Raw genomic sequence first — 11,999 nt, 5'->3', positions numbered from 1 at the left:
GGCGGATAATGTTCTTTTTTTTTTAATTAGTTCTGTCTGGTAATGCCAGTCACTGGGAACATTTTAATGACTGCAATCACAATATCACCATTATCTAAAGGGGCAATAACTCATCAGCAGTGATGGCATATACCGTCTTTTGGAAAATTAGGATCTGATTGTATGGCCTTCACCAGGTGTTAGTGGGCTTAGGCTACTAATATCCAATGGGTTCGGTTCATCTTCCAAAAGGAAAATGTGGACCAGGGCTTTTTGCAGTTCACAAAAGGTGAGTGAATGTCCTCAAAGATTAGCCCCAAGAAGAACATACCTTTGAATTTGCCCTGAAGCAAGAGGTGGCATCTGTTGAAATGGTGATATTTGCATGTGAGGCCTCAAGGAGAGTAATTTCTAGCCACAAGTCTTCCCTGGAGGCTCTGGATGAAGAAAGATTAATTAAGAATTTGAAAATAACCATAGTATGAAGTTAGACTATATTAGACTAGGAGTATGAGCTAGAGATTGTAAACATCACTTGAGAACTGCCTGTGGGCAGTGTCTGATATTTCCCTGTTCAGAGGCAGCATGCAGAAAAGTATCAGGTTATTTGTCCTGTTATGAAAGCTACATAGTTACCTTAAAGCTATCTATAATAACACTTGTGTGGCTACAGCGTAAGTATACACTTTGATAGGAAGCCAGAAAGAGTTCTTAAATGAAGTAATTATCATAATTTTGATAGTGCTTTGAAGTGTTTCTCTCATCAGGCAGTCCTGCTCTTCCCATGATATCACTAACCACTGAAATTGTTGCTGCTTTGTCAAGGCACTCTGGCTTGAAGCAGAGCACCAGAATTCTGGAAGAGGTGCTCTGCCATTGGATTTCTTTATTGCCATCTTTCTTAAGGGAAAACATGCAAATATTTGGTAGAGATCTCCCCAAATTACACTGGTCTCTGTCTAAAGCTGCTAGAGGGATCAAGTAACTCCTGGGAATCAGCAATGCTAAAAATTGGGTGACTAAGAAAGGAAAGTGGCAAAAATCCACTGTCTGCGCTCCTAGTGAAGGGCTCACCAGTCACCAGCATTCCCTGGCTGTGGGGGCTGCTAAGAGAACAGGAACAGCAGAGGCCTCAGGGAGGGCAGACCTAAAGCAGCCACTTTTCAGTTTTGGCTGCAGTCACAGCCTGGTAGTTGCCCTGTACCTCTCTGAGGACACAGGGCAGGAGCTCCCCCTCAGTGCATCCTACCTGTGAACTGAAACCTCCTTTTCCTTCCCTCTGCCAGCAGATGTGAATTGCAGCAGCAGTGCCTTGGCGGCTTTGACTCTTCCAGAGACATTGCTCAGGGGCCTCTCCATCTTCTTTGTAAAGTACGATGAAAATCCCTCACATTAAAAGGCATCCAGGAAGGTCGACCATCCAAGTTAATTAAACAGTGCTGCAGTCAGCACAGCTACACATACATCTTGTATGTTCCTGTTTTGCTAGAGTTACATTCTCCAAGGCCAGAGACTCTGCCAGTGATCAAGCATCTGAACTCATTTCATTTTCTCCGGTGATTTCTATTGCCCATTTTCAGAAAATGCATTACTCCCAGTTCAAGCTCTGGCTAGAGTATTATAGATCACAGCTCTTTTACAACAATATTTTGGAACATGGAGGCTAAATACTGAATTATTATAAAAGTAAGGATGGAGAATGTAGTACAAACACAGCCAGGATGTTGTCGAACTCACTTACCACATACCTGTCAGTCCAATCTCCATCAAGAATAAGAAATCTCCAGGGGAGCAACTATTCATCTATCCATCAGTTTTCACATCTTTTTTTAGCTTTCAAATTAGAAACAGTAGTATTAACATCAACTGATAAAGACATCATGACGGTGATGGATGGAGTTGCAGAAACATATGCTGGGGATATGACTGATTTGAGAGATTTACATAAATTAAGAGGTTGTATTCAGTCTGGTGGAGCTGGTGTCTTGATCTCCCTCACCAAAGGAATCTCACTAAGCTATGCAGTCATTTATCAGATGATATGGTAATTAAAGTAGTGTCAGCAAGGCATCTTGGCAGTCTCCACTGAATATACAGTTCATAAATTTTACAGAGCTACTATTATTGTAGCCAGGATTGCCTGCATGAAGGCTGTACAAAGCTGGTAGGCAGAAACATATTTTTTATTCAACCTACTGATAGATTTGGAGAAAATCCCTAAGATTTCAGGCACAAAAGCCCTTCTTTAGTTCAGAATCAGAACAACCCACGGATTGCTGCTTAACATAAACGTGTTAATCTGTGAGACTGGGACAACAGAGCAGTTTGTACCTGAGGAAATGAAAGGAATACCAGCAGTTCAGTTGCCTTTGAACAGTGTAGCCTTTAAGCTGACAAGCTGATTACAGAGGGGCAGTAGAAAGGCAGCTGCTTCGGGTCAGGATGTCAGCTGGGCTGGGGGGACCGCAGTAGTTGCACTGTGTTGACAGATGTACCTTGAAAATCTGGGGATCCCATGAAATGCTCCGAAGACAAGCTGTGTCCCTGTTGCATTAAAAGCATTTCTTTTGTAGGACACTTTACATGAACATAAAGAGGCCGTGGAGGTACAAACCACCTATTCCAGGGTCAATATTAGTGACAACTGGATAAACTGCATCAGTGACAGGCTTGCCAACAAGGAAATCTGTTAGCAGACATGAGCAGGAAACAAGCATTAAAAGCTGCAAGTAGCAAGTCACCAACTTCCTGCCCACTATAGCATGTAAAAACAAGACAACTTCGTATTCACAAAACTTCTACCAAAGGCTCTCTGAATTTTTCCCCACCTTTCAATACTTAGACCTCCCAATATCGCTTGGGAGGAAAGTATTATTATGCAAAGGCTAAATGACTTGCATTCTGCTAGGATAAATGATTTGCCTAAAGACACAGAGCAAATCAGTGGCTTTGATTTATAGCTCTGATCTGGTCTGACTGCAAGGGAAGACTTTCCTGGATTCACATGGAGCCCCACTGAAGTCTCCAGTCCCCACTGGAGAAAAAGCCGGTGCAGGGTCAGAATTCAGCAGTCCTGAGTCTTAGTACTCAATTTGTTTTTCCTTGCCCAAGGAACTGTTTGCAGAGTAATGCCTGCAATGTCTTTGCATTAGGTATTTGACAGGGAAAAAAAATATAATGAGAATACTGTAATATGATAATGTATGTTTATATGCATTGCCACTCTTTTTAAAATTGTGTTTGAGCAATCTAGCTCTAATATTTCTTGTTTCTACAGAACTCTTTGCTAGCTAATTTTGTAAGTGTGTCTGATCGGGCTCATTTAATTCATCATTTTCATTTGACTCATTAATCTCTGCCTCTCCTTTGAAAGATAATCTGCATTTAATGGCTGTGTTATGTAATATGCAGCAAGCCAGGAATATCTTGCATACTTTCAGAGGGCAATATTGTAAGGTGTTGCTAGATTTATCTATGCATCAAAATCTCATTTTTAAGATGCCCAAAGTGCTTTCAATTACCAATGGGGTGAGTATCTGAGCACTGCTATAATTTGTTTCTGGGAGAGTCTGAGTATTAGAAGAGTCATATAAGAATTTTTCAAGGTATAGCTGCAATCACACAAAAAACCTAAAGACAGGAATAAATTAAAATTACTCACCCCAAAGCCATCCTTTCTGACAATCACTATGCTAAGATTTGTTGTGAGAAGATTCCAGGCCCTGGAAGGGGGACAGTAAGCCCTAACCCTCCCTTTCCTCACACTTGCAGCTCCCAGTAAGGATAGCAGTCTTTGCAACTCTGCTATCGGTCAGCAGGTACAATCCATTTCCAGTAGCAGAAGTCAATCTACACACCTTTTACCTAGTAAGTGAAGATGTTCTTCAAACGTCTTTTAAAGACATAAACTGACAGCAGCTGGAGAAATTTAAGATGTGACAGAGCGGTAAATCTGGCCCACTGTTGATTTTGATTCATTCTCTGTAATGTTTTCCAGACTGCAGTGTCAATGGAAACACTGAAAGAGTACTTGCAGACAGCTTCCCCGGGGTCTGGCATTCCTGTTCTTAATTTCACCCCATTACTGGAGGATTCAACCTGTCCATTCTAGGAAATTCGGGATAGCTAAGCTATGGCATCTCTTCCTTCCCCTTCCTATTGCCTCTAGAGGCACATACTACCATAGCTGATACAAGCATCCAAATATCACACAAATGATCCAAATAATTTAACACAACATAGCAAACACTCTTCTTATAGTTATTAGGACTCCTCTCCAGATATAATCACAGAAACTTGCTCTTCTTTACTGCATTTAAGTTAGTCACTGACTGTCTTAGTCGCTGGTCTTTAATAAGATTTTCTTAATTATCTTATATCTATTCAGTGTACATATAAATACATAGACACTTTTTATTTTCATAATCCCTTTGCAAAGGACTTCATTTTATTAACAAGTTGAGACATCTAATTAGAGCAACCAAATACCATTGTCCTAAAACCCAGGTTATTTCTCATCTTGAATTCTTTCCTATTAGTTAAATTCTTTCTGAGAATGAAAAACCTTATCCAATTGCAGTCAAACCAAAATTGATAGACAAAGATTACAACTCCTTGCTTGGTGACATTATGCATTACAGTGTAATCCCATAATGGTACTAGTTGATTTTGCTACTATAACTCCTTGCAAACTTGTACCTGCTTTGCTCTGCTAACTCCTCTAGACTATATGCCAAGGGTGGCTGGGGAGTGAGAGACCTGTGGGTGGGGAGAGGAAGAGTACTGGCTGCAGTGGCCACAGATATCAAAGCTGAAAAGTAATAAAACTGTTAAAATATAATACTGAAATTAGTCGTGCAAGATAGGTAGATATAGGATCTGGGACAGCTAGTATAGGCCATGCTTTGCCAAGAATGATTGGACTAGATGATCCTCGAGTTCCCTTCCAACCTGGGATTCTATTATTCTATGATTCATTTTGCACTGGTACTATTGAGGTTTCTCCATTCTACTGAGTAATTGGGGTTTTGACTAATTTTTCCCGGAAGAAGTAGACTCCATTTAGAGGTGATTCTTATTTCCTGCTCAATATTAAATTCTTTAGGTAGGTCTCGTAAATTTTTCCCGTCCTTACCGTTGTTAACAAATCCCTCACCTTGTAAATTTCATTGAAAGGCTGCTTTTCATCCCTTTCTGAGAAATCATTAATGAACATATTAAAACCCAGGCAACCATTAGATATCTCACCCAAGTCTTACAGATTACCACTTTTCATTATCTTTTCTTAACATTTCTTCAGACAGCTTCGGTCCATGTGAACATGTTTGTTCCCTGGCTGATTTTAATTAATTTTAAAATCTCCTGTCAAATGTTATATTAAAATCTAAATAAAAGATAGCTACTGCTCTGAATTCATCCAATAAGTTAGCTATTCTATCAAAAAAGCAGTCATCAAGTTTGTCTTGCCAGATCTGTACTTGGTAAATTCACATTACTTAATGCTGTTGCTTTCATTATCCTCCAGAAGTCCAGAAATGCCTTTTTTCCCAACACTCCTTCTTTAGCATCCTAATGATCAAAGTTAGACTTGTTAAAGGGCAATACTCTAGCTAAGTATAAATAATCATCATGTGTTGACCACCTTCAATTTTCTGAAGCCCAGTAGTAGGCAATTATTTTAATCTATTCCTCCATTTCTATTCTGCCATTTGCCTACTATGTTTCTACCAGTGGTTTGAAATGTGTGTAGGGGCTGTGAAGCCTACACCCACTTCTTGCTTGGTCAAAGGGACTAGTTCACCTTTATATATAATTTCCAGATCATTGGCTTAGTACTGCAGTATTCCATACTTCTCTCTCAATAGTGGTATGTTAATCCATTTCAGTCTAATGCTTTTATTCAAGGCCACGAGCACGTCTGTTATTTTTTTATATTTCTACAACCTGCAGGTTTTTTTTGGTTTTTGGGGTTTTTTTTACTACACACACCAATTGTCTTATTGCCAATTGTCTTCAATGTGAAGAAAAGCATTGCGTCACTTATGTTTGTCACTACCTAGCGCTAGACACTACTGGTTTTATGATGTAAGACATTACAATTTGAAAAGATCCAGACAATACAATAGATTTTCTATATCAGACATCTTCCCTACCATGACATCAAAGATTCAGGAAGAATTTATATTATTCATGAACAAAACCAGAGCCTTGCTTAGAGAATCCATCTGCTCTCTGCCTTTGGAGTACTTCAGGAGTACTTTCAGACAAAAACACTACTCCAGGTCTGTTCTTGAGTAATGTCATCAGGAAACAGTCAAACGCTAAATACTAATGAAGTGGACGAAAGCTGATATCTCACATGTGGTGGGGAGTTAAAAAAAAATCTGGTTTTAAATCAGGATATATGAAAGAATCAAATTATCAACTTTGCAGCAATTTCCTGCTATCAGAGGATTATCATCTGTCAGAACAGACAGTGTCTATCCCCAAACATATTTCAACTAGGTTATGTTGCTTCCCACTAACACAAGTGACAGAGGCCTATGAAAAAAGAAACCAACAAACAAAAAAACCCACCCAACTAAGACTCCTTTGGTTACTTTTTTACATTCAGGTTCTGACCAATTCTCTAGGTTGGGCTTCAATTACTAGTTTAATTTACATTAAATGTAGTCAGTTTTTCCAAGAAGTCCATCATTCACTTCAGGGTATGCCTTTAAAATTTACTACGTACATTATCCTACTACTGAAATTCATCATATTCACCTTTTCTATCCACCTTACTGCATTAGTTGCATATTTTGCGATGTGATTTATTGGTTTTTTCTCCATGTTGACTAAAGTATCCTTGATAACTAGCTCAGGTAAAGACATCTATCTAATAGACAACTAAACTTAGCAAGTCTGACACACACTGTAGGGATGAGGCTCTTTCTTTGGAAGTAGTGCATTGCACTGCTTTGTCTCAGCTGTTCATATATCTCTAGTGCTGCTAAAATAGGATTGGATAGCACATTAATTGAATTGTTACTACCAGGAAACATGGAAGTCCCAGTCCTGTTGTGCTTTAGACCAGTGGATAGTTTTTCTGTCACCCACTCTGATACAAATCAGAAGTTGCTAGCACAAGTAGAGAAAGTGAGTATATTACCCATTAAGAAAACAAACTCGATCTTGCCCAGCTGAAAGTAAATCAACTCTGTTTATCTGAGTTTATCCACTTGTCTATACATGCCTTCACTTAACTTGCTGAATTTTGTAGAGTCAGTTTTCATTACATATTTCCCTTAATCCCTTGGTGTTAGCAAATCTCATTATTTACTTCAGTTTTTCAAATCTAGTGCAGTTAGAATTTCGTACCTTCATGCCCCGTCAGGTTTGTATTTGATTAGCCAAAGCTGCAATTTAACATATGTAGGAAAGAATTCATAGAATTCTGCCCTTTTATAGCCTAAACAAATCACCTTTAGACACATAAAATATGTATCACCATTTTATACCCTATTACAATTGCTGAACACAATTGAAATTCTTTCAAAATTATAATTGCAATTGCGCACCTAATTTTAAACCTATGACCTTCATTTTTCTGTTTACTGTTGTCCTGGGTTCAGCTATAGCAGTCATTTTTCTCCTTCTTAGTAGCTGGTGCAGTGCTGTGTTTTTTAACTTTCAGCCTGGGAACAACGCTGATAACACCGATGTTTTCAGTTGTTGCTAAGTAATGTTTATTCCCACCAAGGACTTTCTCAGTCTCATGCTTTGCCAGGGAGGAGGGGAAGCCGGGAGGAAACAGAGACAGGACACCTGACCCAAACTAGCCAAAGGGGTATTCCATACCACAGCACGTCATGCCCAGTATATAAACCGGGGGGAGTTACCCGGAAGGCCCAGGTCACTGCTCGGGTCGGGCTGGGTATCGGTCGGCGGGTGGTGAGCAATTGTATCCTCTCCCCTTGTTATTTCACTAATCATTATTATCATTGGTGGTAGCAGTAGTGGTTTGTATTATACCTTAGTTGTGGGACTGCTCTTATCTCAACCCGTGGGAGTTACATTCTTCCGATTCTCCTCCCCATCCCTCCGGGAGCGGGGGGAGGAAGAAGGGGGGGGAGTGAGCAAGCGGCTGTGTGGTTCTGAGTTACCAGCTGGGCTCAAACCATGACAACTGTATGTGTAATTTTGATTACTTAGCTTCCACAGAAATTCCACGCAGCTCTATCAGTTAAATATTTGCCCATTTTAATTTAGTGTCATACTGCACTCACTAAAATAGTAAAATGTAAACCCTATACATGTCTTCAAAATTTTGGTATAGGGCAAGGTCAGAGAAGAATGAATTCCGTAAAGACAGATGCAGAGACAGTTTTTATGAACCGTGATCCTGATATTTCATCCTTAGTTTTTAATTCATATGACTATTTTTCCCAGGCTTAAGTTTGAGTTTCTGAAAAATACCCTCAGCGACAAGGAGATTTAAACAGAACAAAAAAAATCCTGAGTCAACCATTTATCTGCCACTGAATTCTGTGAACTAATCTTAGTTCAAGCAAGAGCTCCCCTAAGAAGTGCATATATTTTAATATGGTACAAGCAGTCTGTATACATTATGCAGCTTATGGCTTACATTGTTTTAAAACTAAAGGGAAAAATCTGCACTTGGATAACACGTGGCATGAAATCTTAACCAAGGCTCCCAGCCCACTGGCCTAGGCTAGTCACAACAAGGCACTAAGGAAGTCTTCATCTTTTACTGCTTCCCAAACCCACGCCATTTAGTGGTAACCGTCACACAGATTTATCTTAAGCAGAAATAATTTGTCTTATCATTGTTGGTAACTACAGGAGGAACATTTTAAAATGCATATTTTTCTTTAATCTAATGACATTGGATAGTGAAGACTTTTTAACATCAAAACTTGAGCTCTCTCCTACTGCACTGGTTCCACTGGAGATTCTTGTAACTGCTTGGCATTAAATTGGATCTGTTGATGTGAAATAACCCTCTGTACATATTTTTTCAGTCTTTTAATTTAGCATTCAGTCCAAAGTGCCTTCTCTGTCAGCTTTTCTCAGACCCACAGTCCCAATTCTTTCTTGTGTCTTGGCTTTTTGTTCATTTGCTCCAGCTTCTTTGGGGTTGGGGTTTTCCTCTGCTCATCCTTTGTAGATGTACAGATCTTCAGAAAAAAATCAAGAAAGACCCTCTTCCCCCTCCCCGAAGTGCCTCTGCTTTCTAAGCTGACATATTCTCCTTTGGAGTAACTTACCTGCCCTGGGATAGAAAGGGACAGAAATGCTCCAATTTCCACTTGTACATATGGAAATACATGCTGATTTTGTGATAAGACCTCTATTACGACACACTTACTCTAACCTCCATAGAAATGTATTTGAAATGTGTCAATCAGCTAAGCAACTGAGTGGGATGAGAAAAAATGGGTTACATCCATGACTGTAGAGTGGAAACAATATACACTTTAGGTATTAACTATAAATAGTTAATGGATCTGAAAGTGCATCTCTGAAAATAATACCATTAATTTATATCATATTTGTGAGCTATTTCATCTTTTTAAGGGATGGATTCACATTTCTGCTTGTGCTTATTGCAACCTTTTGACAGTTTTATTGTTGAAAAGCTCAAGGTACATCTCATAATTGTACCAGGAACATGCATTTATCACTGGCAACAATTCTGTGCCACATGAAATGAATTACTGTAATAGACATGTCATGTAATAGCATCTTATTATCCTCCCCCTCTTCCTCCTCTTTCTTTTTCTTAACCTTCTGCAATGAGCAAGTCAAAAATGATGGCAAGTATAACAGACAAAAGTGATTCCTGAGTAAGTTCAAGAAGCAAAAAGATGCTTGCTGAAAGTAATGCTGTAGCAGTGCAATCAGTAATTAACATTGTGTTCAATACACTGCAAAATGAAAGTGCTATACTAGGGCTTAAGCCTTAATGCTGCTGCTTAGACCTTAGCAGTTTAGCAGATAGTGAGGAACTTTGGTGGGGTAGGGTCAGGATGACTAGCACCATGGAAGATCAAGGCCACTTAGATCTTTTTGCCCTGGTTTCTTCATCACAGCACTCTAATTACTGCTAAGACGCAAGCTGATATGAAGGGAAAACCATACAAAATATATCCAGGCTCTGCCTGCTCTTCCTACAGTTGCTGTGGCCTGAAAAGAAGAGCAGCACAGCTGTAATGGAAAGGGAGGAGGTGACACATAGGAAGTGTACCCGAGGATCTAATCTCACCATGCCACTGCTGATGCAGTCCTCATTCAGCCTTGCACAAATCGTCCAAATTCTAATGGGCTGGCAAATTGGCAGAGACGTATACAGTATGGGCTAGACTCAGTACAGAGGAGTTTGTGTAGCTTGACATCAGCCCCAAAATGCAAACAACAACCACTAGCAGGGTGCCTCCTTTTAACCATTCAGCAACTTCTGTTTACTTTAATTAGATTTTGGCCGCAGTAGATATAGCTGCTAACTCAAAGACCGAGTTTCAGCATAATGAGGCTCTAATGTCTCAAGAACATCCTCATTATTTCACATCATTTCAGCCTTACCTTCGTTACATTTTCCTGACTACTATCTTTGTGCTCATTTTCCCATCCCACCCATAATACAGCCTTGGCCACCAAAATACTTCATTCTCAATACTGTTTCTCTAACATGTGGTGTATGTGCTTGATTCTCAGAACAGCCAGCATTATCACCAGCTCACTGAACCATTTCTCTCTGCTCCCAAGGCCCTGGTCCTTGCAGCATGCAGGAGTCAGAGTGACTCCGACAGCAGTGGGACTCTGCATGGTGGCTTCTATGCTGAAGGTGTAGCTTGAAGGAAGCTAGATAATTTTTTGCCAGGAATAAGAGGAAGTAGGGAATGAGTCAGCAAAAGCTGATTTTCTAAGATAGCAAATACTTCTAAGTCAATTTACAAACCAAAGGCTCTAAGTTCTTTCCCTCCTACTCCCTCCAGCTCAACTGTGGAGCTTTCAAAGCAAATGTGCACCTTTAAAGTTCTGCTGTTACTGAAGACACTGAGCTGAGAGCAAATAAACAGCTCTTCATTTGGTCTTGTATGAAAATGTTCAACTTGAAAGCAGTTCAGCCACTGATTGAAGAGCTGCTGATTGCAGTGGCCACACTGGGGAAGAAACAAGTGTGTTCTTTCTGATGTTTGATTAGGAGATGTGCTGCCACTGGGATTTCAGAGGGAAGTGCCATTTCTCCCTCCTCACGCTCCACCTACCCTTCCAGGGCTGCTTCCAAGGTTGCCATGCACTTCATCTCGGCTATTTCAACACTGCTGGAGAGGTATATGTAGCGGAAAAGAGAAGGACAAGGCTCCTTGGGGGGCAATGCACGCTAGCTTTTCACAATTCATCCTACATACCAGTATCCCCTTTTCATGTGAAAGCTCTGTACTGGCCCCCAAACCACCACCTCAGACCTTCAGAACTCCAGTCCTGAACTCAGGAAAAAGGGGTATAAGAGGTATGTCTCCATACTCTGCTGATATATGCATATTGGATGGTCAAAACTCTAGTATAATACAGTGAAGTGTTTAATGATAGGATGCTATAAACACATTCATTTAGGCCCCAGTTCTGCTTACCTGTGCTCAAAGCTTCAATGCTGCCTGTTGTGCTTTGCAGAATCAGGACCTTAAAAATTCCTTTGGCTTTTCAGCAGACTAAGATGTGCAGTACAGAAGAAAACATCTTTATTGTTAAAGAAAAAAGACATTCTGGCATTGAAAGGTATATTTTGAAAAATACAGGGTTGGCTTTTACTCCCAGTGATGTCACTGTCAAAGCTCCAATTGACTTCAGTGGGAACATGATTGTATCCAATGGGTAAATAATTGCACATATTTCACATCTCATTGTTACTGAAAACTGTTCTTCAAAAAAGGAAAATAATAGCCTGAATTCAAGGACTCTATTAAAAAGTCATTTGAACTGCATTCCAGTTGAAATCACTTTTGCCAATGAAAAGA

This window comes from Strigops habroptila, chromosome 3 (genome assembly GCF_004027225.2).
Source record: "Strigops habroptila isolate Jane chromosome 3, bStrHab1.2.pri, whole genome shotgun sequence".
Lineage (NCBI taxonomy): Eukaryota > Metazoa > Chordata > Aves > Psittaciformes > Psittacidae > Strigops > Strigops habroptila.
The sequence above is the reverse complement of the archived record's forward strand: the minus strand, read 5'-3'. Positions refer to the sequence as shown.